Source organism: Pan paniscus, chromosome 10 (assembly GCF_029289425.2).
Source record: "Pan paniscus chromosome 10, NHGRI_mPanPan1-v2.0_pri, whole genome shotgun sequence".
Classification (NCBI taxonomy): Eukaryota; Metazoa; Chordata; class Mammalia; order Primates; family Hominidae; genus Pan; species Pan paniscus.
In genome coordinates, this window is record NC_073259.2 from 39,020,158 (window position 1) to 39,032,856 (window position 12,699).

The following is a 12,699-nucleotide window of genomic DNA, read 5'->3' on the forward strand; positions in this document are numbered from 1 at the left end:
GCTGAAAACCAAGGCATGAGAGCTACGTGATGAATGCAGATGCCTCAGTAGCCGATGAGATCAACTGGAAGAAAGGGTATCAGTGATGGAAGATGAAATGAATGAAATGAAGCGAGAAGAGAAGTTTAGAGAAAAAAGAATAAAAAGAAATGAACAAAGCCTCCAAGAAATATGGGACTATGTGAAAAGACCAAATCTACGTCTGATTGGTGTACCTGAAAGTGATGGGGAGAATGGAACCAAGGTGGAAAACACTCTGCAGGATATTATCCAGGAGAAGTTCCCCAGTCTAGCAAGGCAGGCCAACATTCAGATTCAGGAAATACAGAGAACGCCACAAAGATACGCCTCGAGAAGAGCAACTCCAAGACACGTAGTTGTCAGATTCACCAAAGTTGAAATGCAGGAAGAAATGTTAAGGGCAGCCAGAGAGAAAGGTCGGGTTACCCACAAAGGGAAGCCCATCAGACTAACAGCGGATCTCTCGGCAGAAACTCTACAAGCCAGAAGAGAGTGGGGACCAATATTCAACATTCTTAAAGAAAATAATTTTCAATCCAGAATTTCATATCCAGCCAAACTAAGCTTCATAAGTGAAGGAGAAATAAAATACTTTACAGACAAGCAAATGCTGAGAGATTTTGTCACCACGGCCTGCTCTAAAAGAGCGCCTGAAGGAAGCACTAAACATGGAAAGGAACAACTGGTACCAGCCACTGCAAAAACATGCCGAATTGTAAAGACCATCAAGGCTAGGAAGAAACTGCATTAACTAACGAGCAAAATAACCAGCTAACATCATAATGACAGGATCAAATTCACACATAACAATATTAACCTTAAATGTAAATCGGCTAAATGCTCCAATTAAAAGACATAGACTGGCAAATTGGATAAAGAGTCAAGTCCATCAGTGTGCTGTATTCAGGAAACCCATCTCATGTGCAGAGACACACATAGGCTCAAAATAAAGGGATAGAGGCAGATCTACCAAGCAAATGGAAAACAAAAAAAGGCAGGGGTTGCAATCCTAGTCTCTGATAAAACAGACATTAAACCAACAAAGATCAAAAGAGACAAAGAAGGCCACTACATAATGGTAAAGGGATCAATTCAACAAGAAGAGCTAACTATCCTAAATATATATGCACCCAATACAGGAGCACCCAGATTCATAAAGCAAGTCCTGAGTGACCTACAAAGAGACTTAGACTCCCACACAATATTAATGGGAGACTTCAACACCCCACTGTCAACATTAGACAGATCAACGAGACAGAAAGTTAACAAGGATACCCAGGAATTGAACTCAGCTCTGCACCAAGTGGACCTAATAGACATCTACAGAACTCTCCACCCCAAATCAACAGAATATACATTCTTTTCAGCACTACACCACACCTACTCCAAAATTGACCACATAGTTGGAAGTAAAGCACTCCTCAGCAAATGTAAAAGAACAGAAATTATAACTGTCTCTCAGACCACAGTGCAATCAAACTAGAACTCAGGATTAAGAAACTCACTCAAAACCGCTCAACTACATGGAAACTGAACAACCTGCTCCTGAATGACTGGGTACATAACGAAATGAAGGCAGAAATAAAGATGTTCTTTGAAACCAACGTGAACAAAGACACAACATACCAGAATCTCTGGGACTCATTCAAAGCAGTGTGTAGAGGGAAATTTATAGCACTAAATGCCCACAAGAGGAAAGCAAGAAAGATCTAAAATTGACACCCTAACATCACAATTAAAAGAACTAGAAAAGCAAGAGCAAACACATTCAAAAGCTAGCAGAAGGCAAGAAATAACTAAAATCAGAGCAGAACTGAAGGAAATAGAGACACAAAACACCCTTCAAAAAATTAATGAATCCAGGAGCTGGTTTTTTGAAAGGATCAACAAAATTGATAGACCGCTAGCAGGACTAATAAAGAAGAAAAGAGAGAAGAATCAAATAGACGCAATAAAAAATGATAAAGGGGATATCAGCACCGATCCCACAGAAATACAAACTACCATCAGAGAATACTACAAACACCTCTATGCAGATAAACTAGAAAATCTAGAAGAAATGGATAAATTCCTCGACACATACATCCTCCCAAGACTAAACCAGGAAGAAGTTGAATCTCTGAATAGACCAGTAACAGGATCTGAAATTGAGGCAATAATCAATAGCTTACCAACCAAAACAAGTCCAGGACCAGATGAATTCACAGCTGAATTCTACCAGAGGTTAAAAGAGGAGCTGGTACCATTCCTTCTGAAACTATTCCAATCAACAGACAAAGAGGGAATCCTCCTTAACTCATTTTAAGAGGCCGGCATCATCCTGATACCAAAGCCTGGCAGACACACAACCAAAAAAGAGAATTTTAGACCAATATCCTTGAGGAACATCAATGCAAAAATCCTCAATAAAATACTGGCAAACCGAATCCAGCAGCACATCAAAAAGCTTATCCACCATGATCAAGTGGGCTTCAATCCTGGGATGCAAGGCTGGTTCAACATATGCAAATCAATAAATGTAATCCAGCATATAAACAGAACCAAAGACAAAAACCACACAATTATCTCAATAGATGCAGACAAGGCCTTTGACAAAATTCAATAATGCTTCATGCTAAAAACTCCCAATAAATTAAGTATTGATGGGACGTATCTCAAAATAATAAGAGCTGTCTATGACAAACCCGAAGCCAATATCATACTGAATGGGCAAAAACTGGAAGCATTCCCTTTGAAAACGGGCACAAGACAGGGATGCCCTCTCTCACCACTCCTATTCAACATAGCGTTGGAAGTTCTGGCCAGGGCAATCAGGCAGGAGAAGGAAATAAAGGGTATTCATTTAGGAAAAGAGGAAGTCAAATTGTCCCTGTTTGCAGATGACATGACTGTATATCTAGAAAACCCCATCGTCTCAGCCCAAAATCTCAAGCTGATAAGCAACTTCGGCAAGTCTCAGGATACAAAGTCAATGTACAAAAATCACAAGCATTCTTATACACCAATAACAGACCAACAGAGAGCCAAATCATGAGTGAACTCCCATTCACAATTGCTTCAAAGAGAATAAAATACCTAGGAATCCAACTTACAAGGGATGTGAAGGACCTCTTCAAGGAGAACTACAAACCACTGCTCAATGAAATAAAAGAGGATACAAACAAATGGAAGAACATTCCATGCTCATGGGTAGGAAGAATCAATATCGTGAAAATGGCCATACTGCCCAAGGTAATTTACAGATTCAATGCCATCCCCATCAAGCTACCAATGCCTTTCTTCACAGAATTGGAAAAAACTACTTTAAAGTTCATATGGAACCAAAAAAGAGCCCGCATCGCCAAGTCCATCCTAAGCCAAAAGAACAAAGCTGGAGGCATCACACTACCTGACTTCAAACTATACTACAAGGCTACAGTAACCAAAACAGCATGGTACTGGTACCAAAACAGAGATATAGACCACTGGAACAGAGCAGAGCCCTCAGAAATAATGCCGCATATCTACAACTATCTGATCTTTGACAAACCTGAGAAAAACAAGCAATGGGGAAAGGATTCCCTATTTAATAAATGGTGCTGGGAAAACTGGCTAGCCATATGGAGAAAGCTGAAACTGGATCCCTTCCTTACACCTTATACAAAAATTAATTCAAGATGGATTAAAGACTTAAATGTCAGACCTAAAACCATAAAAACCCTAGAAGAAAACCTAGGCAATACCATTCAGGACACAGGCATGGGCAAGGACTTCATGTCTAAAACACCAAAAGCAATGGCAACAAAAGCCAAAACTGACAAATGGGATCTAATTAAACTAAAGAGCTTCTGCACAGCAAAAGAAACTATCATCAGAGTGAACAGACAACCTACAGAATGGGAGAAAATTTTTGCAACCTACTCATCTGACAAAGGGCTAATATCCAGAATCTACAATGAACTCAAACAAATTTACAAGAAAAAAACAAACAACCCCATCAAAATGTGGGCAAAGGATATGAATAGACACTTCTCAAAAGAAGACATTTATGCAGCCAAAAAACACATGAAAAAATGCTCATCACTTGCCATCAGAGAAATGCAAATCAAAACAGCAATGAGGTACTATCTCACAGCAGTTAGAATGGCGATCATTAAAAAGTCAGGAAACAACAGGTGCTGGAGAGGATGTGGAGAAATAGGAACTTTTATACTGTTGGTGGGACTGTAAACTAGTTCAACCATTGTGGAAGTCAAGGTGGCGACGATTCCTCAGGGATCTAGAACTAGAAATACCATTTGACCCAGCCATCCCATTACTGGGTATATACCCAAAGGACTATAAATCATGCTGCTATAAAGACACATGCACACGTATGTTTATAGCAGCACTATTCACAATAGCAAAGACTTGGAACCAACCTAAATGTCCAACAATGATAGACTGGATTAAGAAAATGTGGCACATATACACCATGGAATACTATGCAGCCATAAAAAATGATGAGTTCATGTCCTTTGTAGGGTCATGGATGAAACTGGAAACCATCATTCTCAGTAAACTATCACAAGGACAATAAACCAAACACTGCACGTTCTCACTCCTAGTCGGGAATTGAACAATGAGAACACATGGACACAGGAAGGGGAACATCATACACCGGGAACTGTTGTGGGGTGGGGGTAGGGGGGTAGGGATAGCATTAGGAGATATACCTAATGCTAAATGACGAGATAATGGGTGCAGCACACCAACATGGCACATGTATACATATGTAACAAACCTGCACGTTGTGCACATGTACCCTAAAACTTACAGTATAATAATAATAAAATATAAAAGTTTTTCATAAAATTAAAAGTACATTATAGTCAGAAAAATGAAGCTGATTTGGCTTCTGTTATGAATTTTTTATGAAGTCAAAGTTTTATTAAAGGATGGTGTTTTCATTTACATAAATCTAGTTTTTAATTCATGCTCTGCCACTCACTAGCTGAGTAATCTTGGGCAAATTATTTAAATTCCATGAGCCTCTGTTTGCCCATCAACAAAATATGGTTTGAATCATCTGCTTCACAGAATTTCTGTTGTAAGGAATAAATTAAATGATATATATAAATTAAATGAAATATGTAACACATGTGAAAGAGAAAGGGCTGAAAAAATAATTGATATATAAGAAAATGAGCAATAAAAAAAGAAAAACTTTTGCTAAATTTTAAAACGTATATTCAGAAAAATTTATGATTTTTTAAAAAATAAGTACCTCTCTTGATATCCAGCTTGTTCCCAAAAATGCCTCATTGAAGTATTTTGAAAGTTCTTTTCAAAAGAAAAAAGAAAGTTCTTTGTTTTTTTAAAGGAAGCTTTGAGGGAAGCATAATTAATTACAAAAAATGCTTCACAGTATATGTAGATTTATTCAAGTATCTGAGTACACTCGACAAGTATATCTATTTCTAAGTTTCTTATGTCTCTTCCTTATTAGAATCAAAAGAGAATCTTAGACTGAATCTTCAGCTTGAACCTCAAGAAAATCTTGCTATTAATATTATACAAAGTCAGGACTGAGAAATCTTCCTACATGCTACCTGCCGTAAGTTCTAAGTCCTTTGATCCAGCAATACAGGTATTCTTAAAAACAAGAAAGTAAATTAGAAAAAAAATATATATATATAAATGTGTAGTCTTTTTGAAAAATATAAAGGACCCTGGAGGTCAATTAGGTCACTATTTGACAAACTTTCCCATACCTCAGAATCACCTGGAGGTTTTGTTTCGCTTTTCTTTTAATACTAATTCCTCGGTCACACTTTAATCTGAATATTGAAAAGAGTCTATTAGTGAGATGAGTGTGGGGAGGTACTCATTTGTTTTCAAGAGTCCCAACTAAATCATAAAGTCACTCCCTGTAGAAGTAGAAGTTTCTAGAAGTTTGAGGACCAATTCATTGCTTCCAAGCAGAACAACAATTTTCTCATTCAAAGTTATTCAAAGTCACTAATAATTGTAAAGATTATTCTGAAAGGGTATTTCTCATATTTCCTGCACTGTTTCACAAATATGACTTCCAGGAATTTCTGTCTTTATTATACACAAATATGCAATAAACTGAGCTCATTTCATGCTTTCTGATGCCAATGGATACTAGGTTAAGTTGATGACACTTATTTAATGGTGATCACTAAATGCCGCTTACGTAAATCGGGCTCACCACCATCTCCCCCCCGCACCCCCTCACACACACATTCCCAGGCATTTCTTTAGGTTTTTTGGTTTTTGTTTTTGTTAACATTTCCACTTTATACACCTAGTTTTATCTTGGTTTCTAAAAGAGCTACTGAGAAATATCATAAAAATAGAAAGTATATTTTACATAGAGTGTGGGGTCTTGGTCTGGAACATCTGAAGGAATTTCTAAGATGTTATAAAACTCCTATAATTGCAAACAAAATTTTGTGTGTATAATAGATAGCTTTCATGATTCATGTTAAATTCTAAATACAATGTGACTTAAAATGAGTAGGAATAAAATGACAAGTGATATACGTATTGGTCAAAAATAATTGGACAAGGAAAACAAAGAGTATATGTAACCTTTTTCACATTCAAACTGCCGAAGTGTCTTTAATATGCACCATTCAGTCATCATAATACATGGTATACATTTGGTATTATAGATTATTTTTAAAATTATGAGTATATTTAAAAATATATTTTATAAAATATAATAGTTACCAAGTACTTTAAAATTCTGTAACACTAAAAGTATGCTGATTTACAGTTCCTCCGTTTTCTCAATTTTTCAAAATTGCTGCATTTTCTCACATTGTTATTTTAACTTCTTATGTACACGTATTAATTTTTGAATATTTATATAGTCAACTCTACCAGCATTTATAATCTGCCCCAAAGCAAGATATAAAATACATTTAAATTTTTTATTTTCACATATACTTTTCATAATCTGTATTATTTTTTTCACCTTCCAATCACATACATACCTCATCAGTAAACTGGAGATGACAATGGTAACTTTCTCTTGAAGTTGCTGTGTTGACTAAATACATTAATGTATGTAAAACACAGCACTGTATGTGTAAGTTAACATTATTGTATCTCAAATATACTACGAAAAAATAAGCTACAGTTCAAAGAGCAACAGTTAACAACGATATTAGCACTAGGAATGTTCAGAATAGTGAGGGGAAAAAAAGATAAATGAGGCTTCACCTGAAAGAGGAAAGTTGTAATCCTTTAGAGCAAAACAATTTTGAAAGAATTGAAACAGAGACCAATCATCTATAAAGTTAGGGTCCTATAAAACAATATGTTATGAAAGATGTAAGTTTTATATTCCATTTCTTCCCTAATTTGTTATAGAGGTGTTCAAAATTTGCTTCAGATGATTTGAAGAGAGTAAATCATTAATGAGACATGAAGGTAGCTCTTTTCCCAAATTTGTAAGAGTGACAGTGTAAAGTCTCCTGGAGATAATCAGTGAGCTCTACTGTCCAGAAAAGCTAATCGACGACGCTTATTAGGTAAAAAAATAGAGACTCCTGAACTCATAAAACATAGTGACTTTACATTTTTAAAATTAAGGAAAAATACATGACTGACTTCTTGTGTGATGTTTCCTATTAAGGAAATAAGGAATTGGAGTTCCTGGTACATGAATGACAGATATCTATATTATTTATAATGTGGAATCAAAGAGATTCTTGAGGATAGAACAAAAAATGCTGAGAACTAAGAGATGTGATCCTAAGAAAGTTACCATCCTGACAGAATCTGACTTTCCGAATACAAGACTATTCTGCAAAAAAATCAACAGAAATATATAATTTCTTCCTTGATCATCTTCTAGACTTTTCAGGCAACTTCATCAACAGCAGGCCAGTTTTATCCATAGGAAATTTAACTTCCATCAGTAATTCTTGAATGTTCAATGAGAAACAATGGGTTTATTGTGTGTGTGTGTGTGTGTGTGTGTGTGTGTTTTGAGATGGAGTCTCACTTTGTCGCCCAAGCTGGAGTGCAGTGGCGCGATCTCGGCTCACTGCAACCTCTGCCTCCTGGGTTCAAGAGATTCTCCTGCCTCAGCCTCTCGAGTAGCTGGGAGTACCAGTGCGTGCCGCCATGTCCGGCTAATTTTTCTATCTTTAGTAGAGACAGGGTTTTGCCATGTAGGCCAGGCTGCTCTTGAACTCTTGACCTGAGGTGATTAGCCCTCCTCATCTCCCGAGTAGCTGGGACTACAGGCATGCGCCACCAACCCCGGCTGATTTTTGTATTTTTAGTAGAGACAGGGTTTCACCATTTTGGCCAGGCTGGTCTGGAACTCCTGGCCTCAAGTGATCCACCAGCCTCGGTCTTCCAAAGTTCTGGGATTACAGGCAAGAGACACCACACCAGGCTGAGAAACAATGGGTTTATGATATTGATCATACCTGTGAGAGTCTCTGGTTAAATTAATAATAATAATAATAATAATAATAATAATAATAAACTAGGAGGTCCCAACGGAAAATACCTGCTTTTCTGCTCTTCAGGATGATTAGAAAAGAAGTTTAATTAATGGGAAAATAAAACAGCTGTGACTAGACTTCTGATTCTGGCCAAGATGAAGTAATAGAAAACAGATTTACTTTCCTGAGTAAACAACAACAAAAGAGAATTTCAATCTCTGTCTGTCTCTCTCTCTGCCTTTCTCTTACTCTTGCTCTCTCACCCCTCCTCCTTTTCCCTCTTTCTCTCCCTGCTCCTTTTTGTGTGATAGATCGATAGATGCATATAGGATATGTATATAAATATATATATATAATATATAACACAGAAACACACACACATATGTGTATATATATTCTACAAGACACTAGACAGCATACAATAAAGAACAGTGGCTCCACAAAGGTAAGAAACAAATATGGTAAGTCCAATGATTGCCTTAGTTTATTTCATTGATAGCATTTTTAAAAATTGAAATTATAGTTTAAAACTTTCCCACAAAGAAACCACCTGGCCCACTTTAATCACTGGTGAATGTTACTGAACATTTAAGCAAAAACATTCTATTCTACGAAAACTTTCCCAGAACATTTTAAATGAGGGGATATTCTCAACTTATTCTATGTAGCCAATGTAATGTTGATATTAAACCAAGTGGAAACAGAACAGAAAAAGAAAACTACAGGCCAGTATCTTCTGTGAACATAATTCCTAAACAAAATTTTAGTAATTTCAATCCAACAAAACATTGAAAGGATAATACACTATGACCACAGAAGGTTTATCCTAGGAATGCAAAGCTAGATTAACATTCAAAAATAAATCAATTTAATTTACTATATTAACAATCTAAAAAAAAGTAAAAACAAAAACAAAAACAAAAAAACGGGCGTGGTGGCTCACGCCTGTAATCCCAGCACTTTGGGAGGCTGAGGCGGGCGGATCACCTGAGGTCGGGAGATGGAGACCATCCTGGCTAACACGGTGAAACCCCGTCTCTACTAAAAATACAAAAAATTAGCCGGGCGTGGTGACACATGCCTGTAATCCCAGCTACTCTGAAGTAGCTGAGGCAGGAGAATCACTTGAACCCGGGAGGCGGAGGTTGAGGTGAGCCGAGATCGCGCCATTGCACTGCAGCCTGGGCAACAAGAGGGAAACTCCATCTCAAAAAAAAAAAAAGAAGAAGAAGAAAGAAAAAAACAACTATAATCATCCCACTAGATGCACAAAAAAGCATTTCACAAAACCAATCATTCATTCCTGATAATAGCTCTCAGGAATTTTCCTCAGCGTGATAAGGGCCATCTATGAAAAACCTATAGGTGTATGATCCTTAATGGTGAAAGACTGAATCATTTTCCCTAAGGTCAGGAACAAGACAATAGGTCCGTCCTGCCACTTATTTTCAACAATTACTATTCTATACTCCATGTTTTGTCTATTTGTGAATGAATGAATGGACTGCAACCTTACCATAAAATGTAAAGTAACTGATACAGAAGAAATGATGGAATAAGAAAATTAGCCCTTGGCAACCCTCAAAGTAATAACTGATTCATTTGAGTCATGCACGGGCTAAAGATAATGGACGAAAGTGTGATAAGAAAGAGACTATTACATAGTTTAAAATATCTCTCAACAAAATACTTATTAATTACTCTTATTAAACACTAAATACACTTATTAATTATCTGTCCAGTGGAGAAACCTGGAAGACATCATCTTAACAAAATAATAAAAGTTAACATTGTCAGTAAGGAGACAAATCATCACCATAGCGAGCCTCCTGATATTATGGACTAATAAAAGAAGCAACACTTCCGCGGCATTCCTGCCCCAAACACAGAACCTGAACCTAGTTCAACAGGAAATATTAAACTAAAATGAACAGACATTTCAAAAGGTCAAAGATGTGAAAAAAAAGGAAAGACTGAGAAACACTTTCATATTGAAAGAGATTAGAGAGGTATGACAAATGCAACATGTAATACTGGGTCAGATGCTGAACAAGACAGAAAAGGGTATAAGAGAAGAAAGCATTTTTTTTTCCTAACAAGAGAATTGTCAGGTCAACTGGTAAAATTTCAATGGGGTCTATGATAAAAATAATGGTACTGAGAAATATTTTTGTAATCTAGCTATGTTCCAAATTGGTTAAAATGTGCATCTACTAAAAAAGCATCTAATTTAGAAAAATATATAAATCATGGAGACATTACTTATTATCAAAAAATCTTTATTTTTTAACCTTAAAAATTTAAATAACTTATCTAAAATGTAAAATTTGGGATTTAGAAGATCATTTATTAGTTTTTGTGAATTTCACTAATTTGGAAAGAACAATACCTAAAATACCGTATCAAAATTTATATTTGATGTTAAAAAACTGGTTTTAATAATAAATATTTTCAGGACAACCTTATAGGGATTTGAATAAACCAATTTGTTCATGATAAATCTCTTCATTTATATACATCCTGTTGTTTCTCTGCTTTTCTGGAGAAGTTTGACTAATACCCTTTCATTGCAAAACAAGGAACTTTATTTCATTATTTTTATATACAATAAATAAAAATTACCAACATAAAATAAAAACTATGATCAATAATTTGATAATAAAATAAATAAAAATTAAAATTTAAAGAAAAGCAAAAAAATTGATTTAAACAGTAAAAAATATGTAGTGAACTTTTAAGTTCTCTCAAACTATTGCATAAGAAACTCTATTGAACATTTGCATACTTTTTTGAATAAAAAGTAAACAAACAGGCTGGGCGTGGTGGCTCACACCTGTAATCCCAACACTTTGGGAGGCCAAGGCAGGCAGATGGCTTGAGGCCATGAGTTTCATACCAGCTTGGCCAACATAGCAAAACCTAGTCTCTACTTAAAATACAAAATTTAGCCAGGCGAGGTGGTACCTGCCTGCAATCCCAGCTACTCGGGAGGCTAAGGCATGAGAATTGCTGGAACCCAGGAGGTGAAGTTTGAAGTGAGCCAAGATCGCACCTCTGCTGGGAGACAGAGCCAGATGCTGTCTCAAAAAAAAAAAAAAAGAAAGAAAAAGAAAAAGAAAAAAAAGAAAGAAAATAAAACAAATATTAATAAATTTAATAAATTTAAATCATCTAATTAAATATGTCAGTGGAAAAATGATTTTGTCTTCTTGAATAACGGAGTTATTGAGTATAAAAAATATCAGAGAGCATTAAAGGAGCCAGAAAACTTCAAATGTTGATAATAGTTATCAGAAATTTGAAGAGAATTCAGCACTATAAAAATTTTGCTGAAAAAAATTCTTTTGAACACCACATCATGTGATAACTTTTAATTTAATGGGACAACTTTTGTAATGGTTTGGTCTAGTCTAGTCGTTTCACATCAAACTGTGGCTCAGACAGTATTTAGTGGTAAGATGTAAATCCAAAGATTCCCCCAATAATTTGTAAAAATCAATAGATTTGCTAAAAATTTTATCATTCATTAAGCAGTTTACTAAGATCATAAAAGGGACTTTTTATTGATCTATGTATTGATATATAAGCATTTGTATATATCAATTACTGAACAGCTGTTAAATATTTTGATTATAACCCCTTCTGTTAACCACTAAAACAAATCATTCCTCAAAACTCTTCCCATAAAAAACACTTGTCCAGATGGCATCTTGTCAGTTTTTGCAAACCTTCAAGGAGCAGAAAATTTCAATGTTATACAACCTCCTCTTTAGAATAAAAAGAAGAAAAACTTCACCTTTTAATGATGTAATACAAGCTTGAGTCCAAAAGGTGCCATGGTTATTATGAGGAAAATAAATAATGTTCTGTCTTGATGATGAACATATACACAATTATAAATGAAGTTCAGTGAAACTCTATGAAAATGCACCTCAGAATAAGACAAGTTCAGATATAATGTTACTGGCAAATATTTTCCATTTTCTCTTCATCCCTTTTCTGGAACAGGGATGAAATCTTACAGGAATTATTTTCAGTGAGGGAAAAAAACAAAAGGAGGGGAGGGAAAACAAGGCAGACAGTGTCAGACAACTTTATCTTGGGAAACAAGGAGTTAGAGGATGGCTCGCACAATTCCATTTATTTTCAACCAATCTCCCTTGTTCAGGGTAATATGGTGGGGATGAAAACCAGGTTTCTTGGAAATAGTTAGATTTCTTACCATTGT